A 13,614-nucleotide genomic window follows, 5' to 3' on the forward strand; every position below is an offset into this window, starting at 1 on the left:
AAAATTAACGGCACTTTATTTGGAGTTTCATAGCTCCACTTATAAATGATTTAGTGACTGTTGCTTAGGAAGAGAGCTTGCAGTGAAATTATGATTATGTGGTAAACATTGACAAAAATTTGTTAATGAGTTGCTTATTGATTTCTTATAAGCTTACTATGATCAGTAGGTGTGAAAGTCGAATATATATATGTATATATTATATTTTGAAAGTAATGCTCGAATAGTCGAATAATGACTAGTTTAAAATATTTGAATTTAAGCTCAAGAGCATAGAGGGGCAAAATTCGGATAAGGGAAAAGAGAAAGTAATCGAATAGCCGTTGTAATCGTTTGGCAACATTCAAGGTAAGTTCTTAAGTGTTTAAGCTTGATTCATTTTTATATGCCCAAGAGTTAAATTAATATGGAAAAGGGAATGTAAATTTTATTTAGTTAATGTGCCGAATATGTAATGATTTAAGGCTATAAGCCGATTATGGATATTATGCTTAAGTTGAATTGGATTTGGAAATTTGATGCACTAAATGAGTGTTACAATGAATAAACTGTGCCGTATATGTGCTGGTAGAGATATCACAATTTTTGATTATTAAATACCTAAAGGAAACCATGATGTGTATAAAATTATTATTATTAGTCCTTTGTGGTAGCCGAATATGGCTTGGCACTAAAGTGATTAAATGTGAACTTTGATGAGGTAAACTATTAAAAGTGTGGTGCTATAAGACTATGGGCTAATACGATATGTGGATTCGTTTCGTAAAGTAAATTATTAAGGTATGTGATATGTACTTATGCATGTTAAATCGATTGGAATTGAATCATGAATGTGAATTGCGAAGCATAGGTAAAAATGCCTATGACATATATGTGAGTAAGGGTAAAACCATCGTAAATTATCGATAAGGATGGGCTATGTGCGGAACCATCTTATAATTGCTAATTTGAAAGGTTGTGTGTGAATCAATGAGCAATATGTATATATTAGATGAATCGTGATCTTTTGGTTCTACTTGAATTAAGTTGTGCGATAAATAATTTATGTATATGACTTATAGTCGAATGGTCACTATGGGTTAAGTTTGAATGGTGAAATGGATATGTGATATTTATGAATGACTTTTGAACCGAAATGTAAACGATGGTGTTCATATGGAGCTTATACCCGAATGTTGCAAATGACTACGAATGTGATATGTTGAATGAGATGTATTAATATATGATTAAATATGCATGATATTTGATGTGTATTCGGGTTAAATCCATGCAGCTTCGGTCGGTATTATATCCGGATAAATCATGAGCCTAGTGTTGGTATTATATTCGAGCCTTCGTGCCTAGCGTGCTTAGTGCTTGTGATGTGTATTCGCCTTCGTGCCTAGCGTGCTTAGTGCCGGTGATGTGTATTCGCCTTCGTGCCTCAGCGTGCTTCGTCATCGTGATGTGTATTCGCCTTCGTGCCTAGCGAGCGTAATGCCTGGTGAAATGACATGTTATGTGAATTCGGTGTTCCTTGTAAGATGAGGTTTAGCGAATGTTAAAGATGAAATGATAGTGTATTGTATCATGCTTATATGGCCTAATGGCAAGTATAACATGTTGGTAAAAATGCAATATGCTTTTATAATCGAATGATAAGTTTGAAATGAACGTGAGTGAAATGTTATGCATAAGCTATCAAATGCTAAGTGCGAAAATGAGATGAAAGAAAAGTGTTTGAGATGTATAATTATATACGTTCGAATGATGTTAGTACTTAATTGATATGAATATGTTATATGGAACTTGTTGACTTGATTATTCGGGCCTTTGAGCTTAGCAAACTATAATGCCGGTGAGATACTATTCGGGCCTTCGAGCCTAGCAGGCTATAATAACGGTGAACCGATATCGGGCCTCGAGCCTAACAGGCGAAATACCGGTGATTTGAGAAAAGTCCATGACTAAGGTACCTCGTGTTAGGTTGACAAATGAATACATTCAGTACGTTAAGTGGGCAGTACGCATTATGTACTCATATGTGAGTTTGATCTGCAATGAATCATAAGCATGCATTGTGATACATACGTGAATAAATGTTATAACTATATCTATGATCATGATACACCGGGTCGGGTGTGAAAGTATGTGAAAGTATTCGATTTAATTATGTTATACTTAATTGATTAAGTGTGATAAGAATGCTGAACGTGCATTTTGTGTTTGTGTGTATTCGCCGATGGCAATATACCTAGAATATGGCCACTTAAGAAATTGAATAATCAAGTATAATTGCGTTTATTTGTTTGCATTGCTTAAGACTTACTAAGCTTATGAAAGCTTACTCCGTTGTTACATTCCTCTGTTTTATAGATTGTTGACTTCGGTTACCTGCTCGGGTTGGAGTTCACCGGAGATATTATCACACTGTCGAGCTCATGCTATTGGTGTAAGTAAGTCCTAGTATTTCGAGTCTATGACATGTATAGGGTTTTAATGTTGAGTATGTGATATTATAATTTAGCCAAAGGTGTTGGCTAGTGATGTTTTGGGCCTCGTAAGCCCATATATGGGACAGATTGCATGTGAAAAGAAAAGTTTTAAATTGATTGAAATTTTTCAGCACTGTTTTTGTGTGATTGACTGAGTTTAAGTCGGGCAACACCTCGAACCCTGTTCTGGCGATGGATACGGGCGAGGGGTGTTACAAAATGTGACTAAGGTCCAAAGCTTTTTGGGTTTGGTCGGATAATATAGGCGGTTTGTAAATGGATTTTCTATGATAGCTACTTCGATGACGAGACTGCTGCAAAAAGATGTCAAGTTCGAATGGACAGAAAAGTACCAACCGAGTTTCGAGTAATTAAAGGCTTTGTTGACCAAAGCTGCAGTGTAAGTACAATTGGATTCGGGTAAGGAATTTGTGATATATAGCGACGCCTCCTTGAATTTTTTGGGGTGCATGCTTATGCAATAAGGCAAGGTTATCGCCTATGCCTCAGGACAGCTGAAACAACATAAGAAAAATTACCTGACACACAATTTAGAGTTGGCCGCCATCGTGTTCGCATTGAAGATTTGGAGGCACCATTTGTATGGCGAGATATGCCAAGTATTCATTGATCACAAAAGTCTCAAGTATTTAATGACGTAGAATGAATTGAATCTACAGCAACGAAGGTGGCTAGAGCTAATAAAGGATTATGAGCTGATAATTGACTATCACTCGGGAAAGGCGAATGTAGTCGCTGATGCTTTGAGTAGAAAATCATTGTTTGCCTTAAGAGCCATAAGTCCTAAGTTGACGGTATCTAATGATGGTTCAATTCTAGCAGAGTTGGGAGCTAGACCAATATTTCTCCAAGAGGTCCGTGAAGCTCAGAAAGGAGTTGCAAGTGAAGATGGCTCAATGCGAGATGGGAAAAGAATTTTAATTTCGTATTAGTACCGAGGGGTGTATAATGTTCAGAGATAGAGTTTGTGTACCCAAGAACAATGAACTTATTCAAGAGATTCTGTGAGAGGCAAGTAGTAGTTGTTTGTCAGTCTACCCGGGCAGTGTAAAAATGTACAACAACCTAAAGAAAATGTACTGGTAGTCAGGGATGAAAAGATATATTTCAGGGTTTGTTTCTAAGTGTCTTGTATGTCAGGAAGTGAAGGCTGAACACCAAGTACCTTCGGGTTTACTTCAGCCTATAATGGTCCATGAGTGGAAGTGGAATCGGATCACTATGGATTTTATGATGGGTTTGCCGATAACCCCGAAGAAAAATGATGTTGTTTGGGTTGTTGTGGATAGGTTAACAAAGTCAGCCCATTTTATACCAGTGCGTACCGACTACTCTCTTGAGAGATTGGCTGAATTGTACGTTTCCGAGATTGTGAGACTACACGGGGTGCCCTTGTCGATTGTTTCAGATAGGGATCATAGATTTACCTCGAGATTTTGGAAAAAGTTACAAGAGGCTTTAAAAACAAAGTTGAGTTTTAGCACAACATTTCACCCATAAACAAACGGCCAGTTGAAAATAGTGATTCACATTTTAGAAGACATGTTACGGTGTTGTGTTCTTAAGTTTCAAGGCAGTTGGGAAAGGTACTTGCCGTTGGTTGAATTCGCCTACAACAATAGTTATCAGACAAGTCTAAAAATGGCGCCTTATGAGGCTTTGTATGGGCGAAAATGTTAAACGCCCTTATTTTGGACTGAGCTCAAAGAGAGTCAAATTCATGGGGTTGATTTAATCAAAGAGACTGAAGAAAAAGTTAAAGTGATTCGTGATTGTTTAAAGGTCGAATAGACAGAAATCCTACGTGGATTTGAAATGAAAGGAAATTGAGTTTCAAGTCGGCGATAAGGTGTTTTTGAAAGTATCTCCGTGGAGGAAAGTCCTCAGATTTGGTAGAAGATGCAAGTTGAGTCCTCGTTTCATAGGACCTTATGAGGTTATCGAGAGAGTATGACCTGTTGCCTATCAATTAGCTTTGCCACCAGAATTGGAAAAGATTCACAACGTATTTCATGTGTCCATGCTACACTGATATAGATCAGACCCTTCACATATGATTGCACTGACAGAGGTTGAGATTCATCCGGACATGACTTATGGCGAAGAACCAGTCAAGATATTGGCTCGAGAAGTCAAACAGTTAAGAAATAAGAGTATTGCACTCGTGAAAGTTTTGTGGCATAGACATGGAGTCGAGGAAGTCGCATTGGAACCCGAGGAGACTATGAGAGATTAGTATTCGAACTTATCACTAGTAAGATTTTCGGGGACGAAAATCCCTAAAGGGGGATAAATGTAATAGTCTGATTTAGGACCTAGTCAGAATAGTGGTCTCGGGACCACAAATCTAGAGTTGAATAAATTATTTTATAATTTCTTAGATGTTATAGCATGTTTTTAGGAATGCATGAAAAATTTCGTGAGTTAATTGTGATGTTTGTAAGCCCGATTGTGAAGGACTAAATAACATCAAATGCAAAAGTCTTATTTTGATTTCTAAAAGTTCCAAATAGCTAGAGAACCTAAATTTGGGGTCTTTAAAGGGCAATTAGGCCCTTTAGGGAGGCATGGCTGGCCATAGGAGACAAGGGTAGTCAAATTTTCAAATTTTGGTAGGTTAGGTGGCTTATTTTGACTAAAATAGGAGAAATTAAAAGAGAGACGATATCATCATTTTTTTCATCTTCTTTTTCTACCGAAAATCAGCCATTGAAGGTGGTTTGACAGCTTAAAAATTTCAGCAACTTTAAGCCTTCACAAGTAAGTGATTTTCCAACCCTTTATTGAATATTTTTGTACTTTTGAGACCCTTAAAGCATGAGCTTTCAAATGAGGGTACTATTTTGCAAAATTATTAAGAGTGTAGGGTTTTGTCATAAAGGGGTTTGTAATGCTTGCTAAGTTTTTATGGAAGAAAATAAGTCATAGGTGTATTATGAACAATTTTTGTGAAAGGTGTCAATATAAAAACACCTAAAAGGACTATATTCCATAAGTTGTAAAATAGATGTTAAGTATATGAAATAGTGGGAATTTGGAGTTGCTATAGAAGTAAAAAGGATTCGAATAGGCTTAAGATGCGAAGAAATTCGATAAAAATCGATTTTTAGGCTTAAGGGTAAAATGGTAATTTTGTAAAAGTTTAGGGGTGAATTGGTCATTTTACCCAATTATGAATTTTAGAGTGCCTAGATTGATAAAATGACTAAAGAAGTGCATTTTGTTATTATAGATCAATAAATACCGAATCTGAACCTAGACCGGAGGAAAGCCAAGCAAAGCGACTAAATCGACTAGTCACCACATTTTGTAATCCGAAGTAAGTTGTATGTAAATAATACAACTGCATTGATAATATATGCGTTTGAATTGCATTGAAATTATTATAGTATGAATTGCTTGATTTTGGAAATAAGAGAATATGATGAGAATAGAGATAGTAGAATTCCCGAATGAACCTTCGGAAATAAATCGGATATTCATGCCATGACGTTTGGGTCACTTGCGTGAGATAGTGTAAGACATGTTTGGGACATACATCGACCACATTATGAGAGCCAGTGTAAGACCATGTCTGGGATATGGCATTGGCATTGAGACGAGTGCTAGTGTAAGACATGTCTGGGACATGCACCGGCTACGAGATGTGTCAGTGTAAGACCATGTCTGGGACATGGCATCGGCACAGATATGCTAGACCTTGTGTAAGACCATGTTTGGGACATGGCATTGACACCTGCACCCATGTTTAAGGCTAAATGAGTATCCAATAATGTCCCAAATGGTTCAACGGTGAAAGTATGATTTCAAGTTAATAAGGAAAGTATAACCGAGTTGTGAATGGTACAGGTACCTATATGATATGTATGAAATGTGAGATCAATATATGCTATATGAGGTGTATTGAATATTGATGAGTAGGTTTTGCTTATGCCACTTGTGTATTATGATGCTTGTTGATGGTTAAAAAAGTTATGTTGTATATTTATTTAGGTGCAACTTACTAAGCTTTATGCTTACTCCCTCTCTTTTTTTCATTTTCTTATAGTACTGCCTATCTAGCTCAAGGACCAAAGGAAGTCAGAGATATCGATCACACTATCAATCGAAGTTTTCGGTATAGTTTGATTTATATTTTTGAATATGGCGTGTATAGGGCTTAGACTTTACTAATTTTTGTGTCATTAAGAACTAGCCAAATGTGTTGGCTTGGGTTGGAAACCCTTCATTTTGTATTAAACCTTGAATGATGGTTATTATTCATTTTGATTTATATGCAAATATGTTATTTTCATGGATGAGTAAAATGCACAAATGGAATGTTATTTATTATGGCTGATTTGGTTGTATGAGATAACCTTATATTGGTTTTGGTTGCCATTAAGCAGGTTGTGTAAATAAGGGTGGCTAAAAGGCTTGCTAAATAGCATTATATTGTCCACACGGGTGTGTGTCTAGGCCGTGTATGACACGTGGTCTGCCTTATGGACTTGTGGTTCGGCCGTGTGTCCCTTGCACATAAAAATTTCAAGTCAGTATGCATGATAGTAAGCACACGGGTAGAGACACGACCGTGTGGGGAACACGGCCTAGCACATGGGCGTGTGCCTTGACCGTGTGACATTTTGGGGATGCTGACGTCAGAAATAGAATGTCCATGTTTTTGCACACCGACTAGGACATGGGCATGTCATGGCCGTGTGAAGGACACGGGCCAGGGACACAGGCGTGTGCCAGGCCATGTGAAAACCTCTATAGGTGTGCATTTAGAATTAATGGCTACATGGGCATGTGCCTTGTTCCAGAGCCAAATTTTCTATAGATGGTTTAAGGACCTGGGTTGATCCCGAATAGTTTTCAATGGTTGATTTGGGGCTCGTAGGCCCATAATAAGAAGTTTAAAATAGAAATTGAAAAGTTCTTAAGTAGACCAAGTCTTGACGACTTGGGGAATGTTTATGTACATGAGATCGAATTAGGTAATGCCTCGTATTCTGCTCCGACATGGGTTACGAATAGGGAGTGTTACACAAACTTCAAGAATCTTTCAATTGGTATTAGAGTTAGACACTTAACGCACCAAGTGGTGATCATGTTCTTGATTTTTGTTTGAGATAGAAGGTGCTTTAGTAACAAAAGCCCTATGTCAACAACTACAACTATGCATACCAAAAACCTAGGATGATGGTTTTCATTAAGTTCATGGACAGGAAGGCTCGACGCTCAATTTTGACAAGTTGGAAATTCTTTTTGCTGATGTTTCAGGGTCAAAACTCCCAAACCTAATAAAACCTAGTCTAGTGAAGAAGACAAGTTTACTAATGGAAACTTTAAAGCATTTAATGCTATGAACAAGAGTTTAGGAAAGTTTCGAAATGCAATATAACAAGAGAAATCTGGTTAATTTTTGAGACTGCACATGAGAGAACTAATATTGTAAAGCAATTAAAGCTTCAACTATTGACTAGTAAGTTTGCATATCTATAAATTTTATAATACGAGTATTCAAATTTGCTTGTTTTGTAACACACTTAATCCAATCCCTTAGAAGGATCCAAGTAAGACATGTCACTATTTAAAAATCATTCATCTTCAAAGCTGAGTTTGGCGTGATCTTTGTAAAACTATAGTGTTTGGAATAAACCTTTAATAAAATACAGAAAATAAAGTATAAGCTAACTGGCACATATAATTTCAATAAGACATTTTTATCAACCCAAAATATAATACTTTAAAATCACTCCATAAACTTTAACAAAACTTCATTAAATCATAATTCCTTAATATGAGTCTAAAGTACAAATTCTTCTAAAAAATACAATTAGACATTACCCCTATCATCATGCAAAATACAGATAAACAAATATCTTACAGCAGTAGATGTCCTCTAGTGTAGTCTTTTAGAAAATCTTCCTTCGACGGTAAACCTAGGAAGGAAAGGTTTAACGAAGTAAGTTCAAAAGAACTTAGTGAGTTCCATAGAGATCTTATGCAAAATACTAATATCACAATTTAGTCTTTCAAAAGAATCACTCAACATTTCGGAGTATGCCCAATGACATATACAGAACTCAGACATACTGAGTACTCCAATGGCGTGTCATATGGGAAAAATACTATATGGCAACATAACATAACTTAAACATTCCATTTTCATGCCAGCCACATACCTAGAGTTCAAAGTTAGAGTCATATCAAATGTTTCCATTTCATTCATATACATTCTCTCATTATAGCTCCCAATTTAGAATCATCCCAATTCTCTCGTTATAGTTTTATAAAACAACATAGCTTAATGATAGTTTTGCAAAAGCTGAATTCTAGTATTTTATTTCAAATTTTATTCCAAAATCCCGAAACAAAATTATATCATTAAATCAAATTAAAAATCTGTTAAACGACGGGAATTAATCCTAAAATAGAATTATTTGATTACGTTTTTGTTTGGAAATAAAACAATATCGAATAAAATCTTGTTCAATGGTGGAAGTAAATCCTGAAACAGATTTTATTTAATTCAATTCAATTTGGAAACAAAATAAAATCAAATAAAATCTTGTTAAACCGTGGAATAAATCCCAAATGATTTTATTTAAATCAAATAAAATTTTGTTAAACAATGGGAATAAATCACAAACATATTTTATTTAATTCTATTCTAATTTGGAAACAAAACAAAATAAAATAAAATCTTGTTAAATTACGGAATAAATCCCAAAATAGAATTTATTTAATTCTACTTTAATTTGGAAACAAGATAAAATCAAATAAAATCTTATTAAAAGGAGGAATAAATCCCAAACAGATTTTATTTAATTTAATTTCTTGTTTTTGGCAAAAAATCAAATCAAATAAATATTTATTAAACGGAGGGAATAAATCCCAAAATAGATTTTATTTAATTCAATTTCTCTTTTTTGGCAACAAAATCAAAATGTAATAAATCCATTGAACGGGGGAATCAATCCTGAAACAAATTTTATTTTACTCATTTTTGGAAATAAAATAAAATTTGGAATAAAATCATTGAACGGCGGGAATCAACCCCGAAACGAATTTTATTTTACTTGTTTTTGGAAATAAAAAAATTTGGAAAAAATCGTTAAACGATGGGAATCAATCCCGAAACAGATTTTATTTACCTTTAATTCCCATTTGGAAATAAAACCAAAAAAATGGAATAAATCCTGAAACATATTTTATTTACTTTTAATTTCTCGTTTGGAAATAAAATCAAAATAATGGAATAAAATCTATTGAACGAAGGGAATAAATCCTGAAACAAAATTTACTTACTTTTAATTTTGGAAACAAAATTGAATAAAATCTGTAAATTGGCGGTAAAAATCCCGAAATAGATTTTATTAGTTTTAATATTCATTTGGAAAAAAAACAAAAATAAAGGGAAAAAAATATGTTGAATGGCTGGAAAAAATCCGAAACAGATTTATTTAATTTTTAAAAGAAAATTGATTTTTGAAAAAATATTTTTTTTGCCTTGGTGTCTCGTTTGTCACGGATTAAAAAATTGAAAAAATAATTGGTTTTGTCTTAAGATTGTTAGACAATACACACGTTAGCAAACATATAACTAATTATAAATAAACACATGAAATAAAATATAAAAAGAATTATTTATAATTAATTTATCAAATACGAAAATTAAATAAAACCATAACAAAAGAAGAAATTGAAATAAACAAGAATCGAGATTTTACAAAACATTGAGGCCTATGAAAGACAATTTCCTTAAAATAGATTTGGTCGCTCCTACGGTACTTGAAGAAACGTTGGTTGAATGTTTCTCAGGATACAACAACAACAGTGATCAAAGTAGTAGCACCTCTACAACAATCAACAAACGAACTTTGCTTTTTTCTATCACTGGAACGTTTGAAAAAAATACGGAGAGGAAAAAGAAGAGTTTTGAGAGTAAAAGAGTCTCAATGTGAGAGAGTATGAATGTGTAAAATTGTACAGAGTGCACAGCCTTTTATAGGCATTTAAGATGGTGGAAAATTTGGAAATAACCAAAAAAATCTGCCATTAAAGAGCCAAAAGATCAATTTGATTTAAAAATTAAATCAAATCAGATAGTGCCCATATATAAGCAGATTATGTCTGCTGAGGAAAATAAATTCGAGTTGGGCTTAAAATATCTGTAGGTTGATTTGGGTTCAATTAGTCCAAACATTTCGTGTCACCCACGTCATGCGAATGCGCCTCAACCCCGTCAAGTTTGGGCCTACACCCACTTGAGCGCGAAGCAAGGTTATAAGCTTAGTCATTCAATTATCTTTTAAGAGGGTTTACATATATAAACCTGTCTCACACTTTGGTATTTAACCAATGTGGGATCTAAGCCTTCATTTTTTCTCAACAATATTTTCAAGTAGCTTACTTTGAGCATCAATTTCTCATTCATCACTTAACCATTTTGAGCATATGATATACCATAGTAAAGGTTTCATGGATTAGAATAAGAAACCATAATTTTATAATTCTACTCTCTATCTTTACCTATTGAGAATATGCCTCAAATTTTCCATAAAAATGTAATTTTTCCAACAACCTTGTTTGCTCAAAAGATCCACTAATGTGCATTGAGAGCATTCCCCTAATGTGGGCTATTCCCTTACCATAAAGGTTTTGGTTTAGATTGCAAAGGATTTATAGATCAATGAAAAGGGCATATGTAAGTCGATAATGATGAATAGTGAATTAATGAGGTGAGGACTTTTTCAATGATAGGGCTGTGTATGAAATGAGATTAGTTAAGGTTTGGTAGTAAGAGAATGGTGAAGATAATAAAGTTGTGGGATATATGGAGTTTTGGAATAATTCATTGTTAGCATACATTTCTTTTCATTTTTCTTATGGTAAATAAAAAATACGAAGTAGAGAAGAAGGAGATTAAGTTAGAGAAGACGAATTAAGTGGCGCTTATGTAGCAAATTTAACATTCTATATCACCTTTCCATTAAAGGTGTAATACTTGTTAACGAATAAGTGACCATGTATAACCTAATAATGCTAGTGACCAAAGCATAACATTTCATAATTAAGTGGCAAAAAAAAAAAAACTCTAATGATTGAGTGACCTAACCTAAAATATTTGACAAAAAAAAAGCTACAACAAATATCTAAATTTATAGGTTTATTTCAAGATTTAATCTCTAAATTATACTTGTTTCCCACTTTTGTACCTAAAGTTTTTTTTTTTTTTTGTCCCTTTTTGGTATTTAAACAACTATTTTCTAACAGTTTTGTGTTTAAAAAGTTAAAGGTGTTTAAAAAAGGTGATACATCTAATAAACGAGACCATGCCATGTGTTTAACTTTTTCCTATATAATTAATGACATGGCCATTACCTGATGTTGTGGTTGTTGGTCATTAACTGATTGTTTACCAATGTTAATTGGCATTGATCGACATTGATCGCTTACCGATTTAATATGTTTCTTAAAATGGAATTTTAGAATTTTTACATTTTTTTCTTTTTGAATTATTTTTATTTTATATAATTTATATTATAAAATATTTTTAAATTTCAATAAATTTTAATTTAATATTTTTATATTTTATATAAAATTTTTAGGATTATATATTATAAATAATTTTGAATATAATAAATTTTTTATAATTTTATATATTTTTAAAGTTTCACTATCACAAATATAGCATAAGTTATATGTCGAGCTATTACAAAGAAAAATCAAACCACTATTGAATTAAAAAAAAGATTTAAACTATTACAAAGCATAACAAACGAAGAATAGGAAAAAAAAAGATAAAACTCATCCATAGCATACACATACATACATGTTGCGAGTAAATAGCACACATGGTAATTACAAATGGTAGCACGTGTGCCTAGATACTCAAAGGACATCTTCTTAATCAAAAACACCAAAACTTGACTGTTAATTTTATATATTTTTAGATATTATATATTTTAAAATCTTTTAATAGATGCTATGTCATCAATTACCATATGGCATATTCTAATTAGTTGGGTGTATTACTTATTTTTATAATAATATTAAGTTTTTGAATGAAAACTTCAAGGAAATAATAATTTAAATACTAAAATGAAAAAAAAAGGTTTTGATACCATAATTAAAAATATATATATAATTCAAAGGCTAAAGGCCGAATTTATATAATTAACTGCAAATCCATTTGACCACTTCTAGAAGCCATTTACTTATTCTAGAAATTCACATATAAATCGTGCTAACTATAATATTTTTTATTATTAATGTTTGTTTTTCCTTTTACATAAACTTTCCTGGAAAGCAAATATAATAACGCAAATAAATAAATATATTTCAAGTGACGCGATATTACATTATACAACACCAATCATACATATTTTATATAATCAACAAATGATGACATTGAATTTTAAAACAAAATTTAAATTTAAATTTTGCAGACCATATTATTAAGAAATACAATTACAAACTTTAAGTAAGTATCGTAAAACGGACATTAAAAGTATAAAATAAATACAGCAACATATATGAAAATTTTGAATTTTGGAATAATTCTTTAAATTTCAAAATGTTTTATTTTTGAATTATATTTTTAATTAAGTTTTAACTATGATTTCATTGCAATTAATATAATAAAATTTTAAACATAAAATTTAAAATTAAAATTTTTACACAAATCATAAAATAATATAATTGCAGGCAATAATGAAATATAATAATATTTTTAATTATTATATAAACATCGTTTAAATATAAAGATTTATATATATAAACCTTTAAAAATCTAATCATTAAGTTTAAAATTTTATGGATATATTATATTCAAAATATTACAAAACATACTATATTTCAAAATAATTTATATAAATAGTAAACATGTGCTTGATATGGGTAAAGAAAATCCTTAAAAATATATAAAACAATAAAAATATTATATTATATTATATTGTATTAATTTATGTAAATGTTTTTGGGGTATCAAATTTATAGAAATGTTAAGGTTTGAGAAAGGTACTTTGGCTTGCGTGTTTCCTAAAATTTTGGGTTGAACTTTCGTACAGACGAGTTTTTTGACATCGAATTGAAAGTAACGTGGAGCTTTTATTATTATTAGTTTTAA

At 32.4% G+C, this 13,614-nt stretch overlaps 1 long non-coding RNA gene across 2 annotated transcripts in view; it reads right to left on the reverse strand.

The window, feature by feature from the left end:
- The window catches only part of LOC128280831 (uncharacterized), a 36,033-nt gene that overhangs the window by 19,200 nt on the left and 3,219 nt on the right, over positions 1-13,614 (reverse strand). The window contains exon 2 of one of the 2 annotated variants that reach the window (XR_008271018.1): positions 8,201-8,422. The exons of the other annotated variant lie outside the window; for it this stretch is intronic. This is a non-coding gene — a long non-coding RNA (uncharacterized LOC128280831). Of the gene's footprint in view, positions 1-8,200; positions 8,423-13,614 lie in introns of those variants that run through there. 2 annotated transcript variants of the gene reach the window in all.

This window comes from Gossypium arboreum, chromosome 1, assembly GCF_025698485.1.
Source record: "Gossypium arboreum isolate Shixiya-1 chromosome 1, ASM2569848v2, whole genome shotgun sequence".
Classification (NCBI taxonomy): domain Eukaryota; kingdom Viridiplantae; phylum Streptophyta; class Magnoliopsida; order Malvales; family Malvaceae; genus Gossypium; species Gossypium arboreum.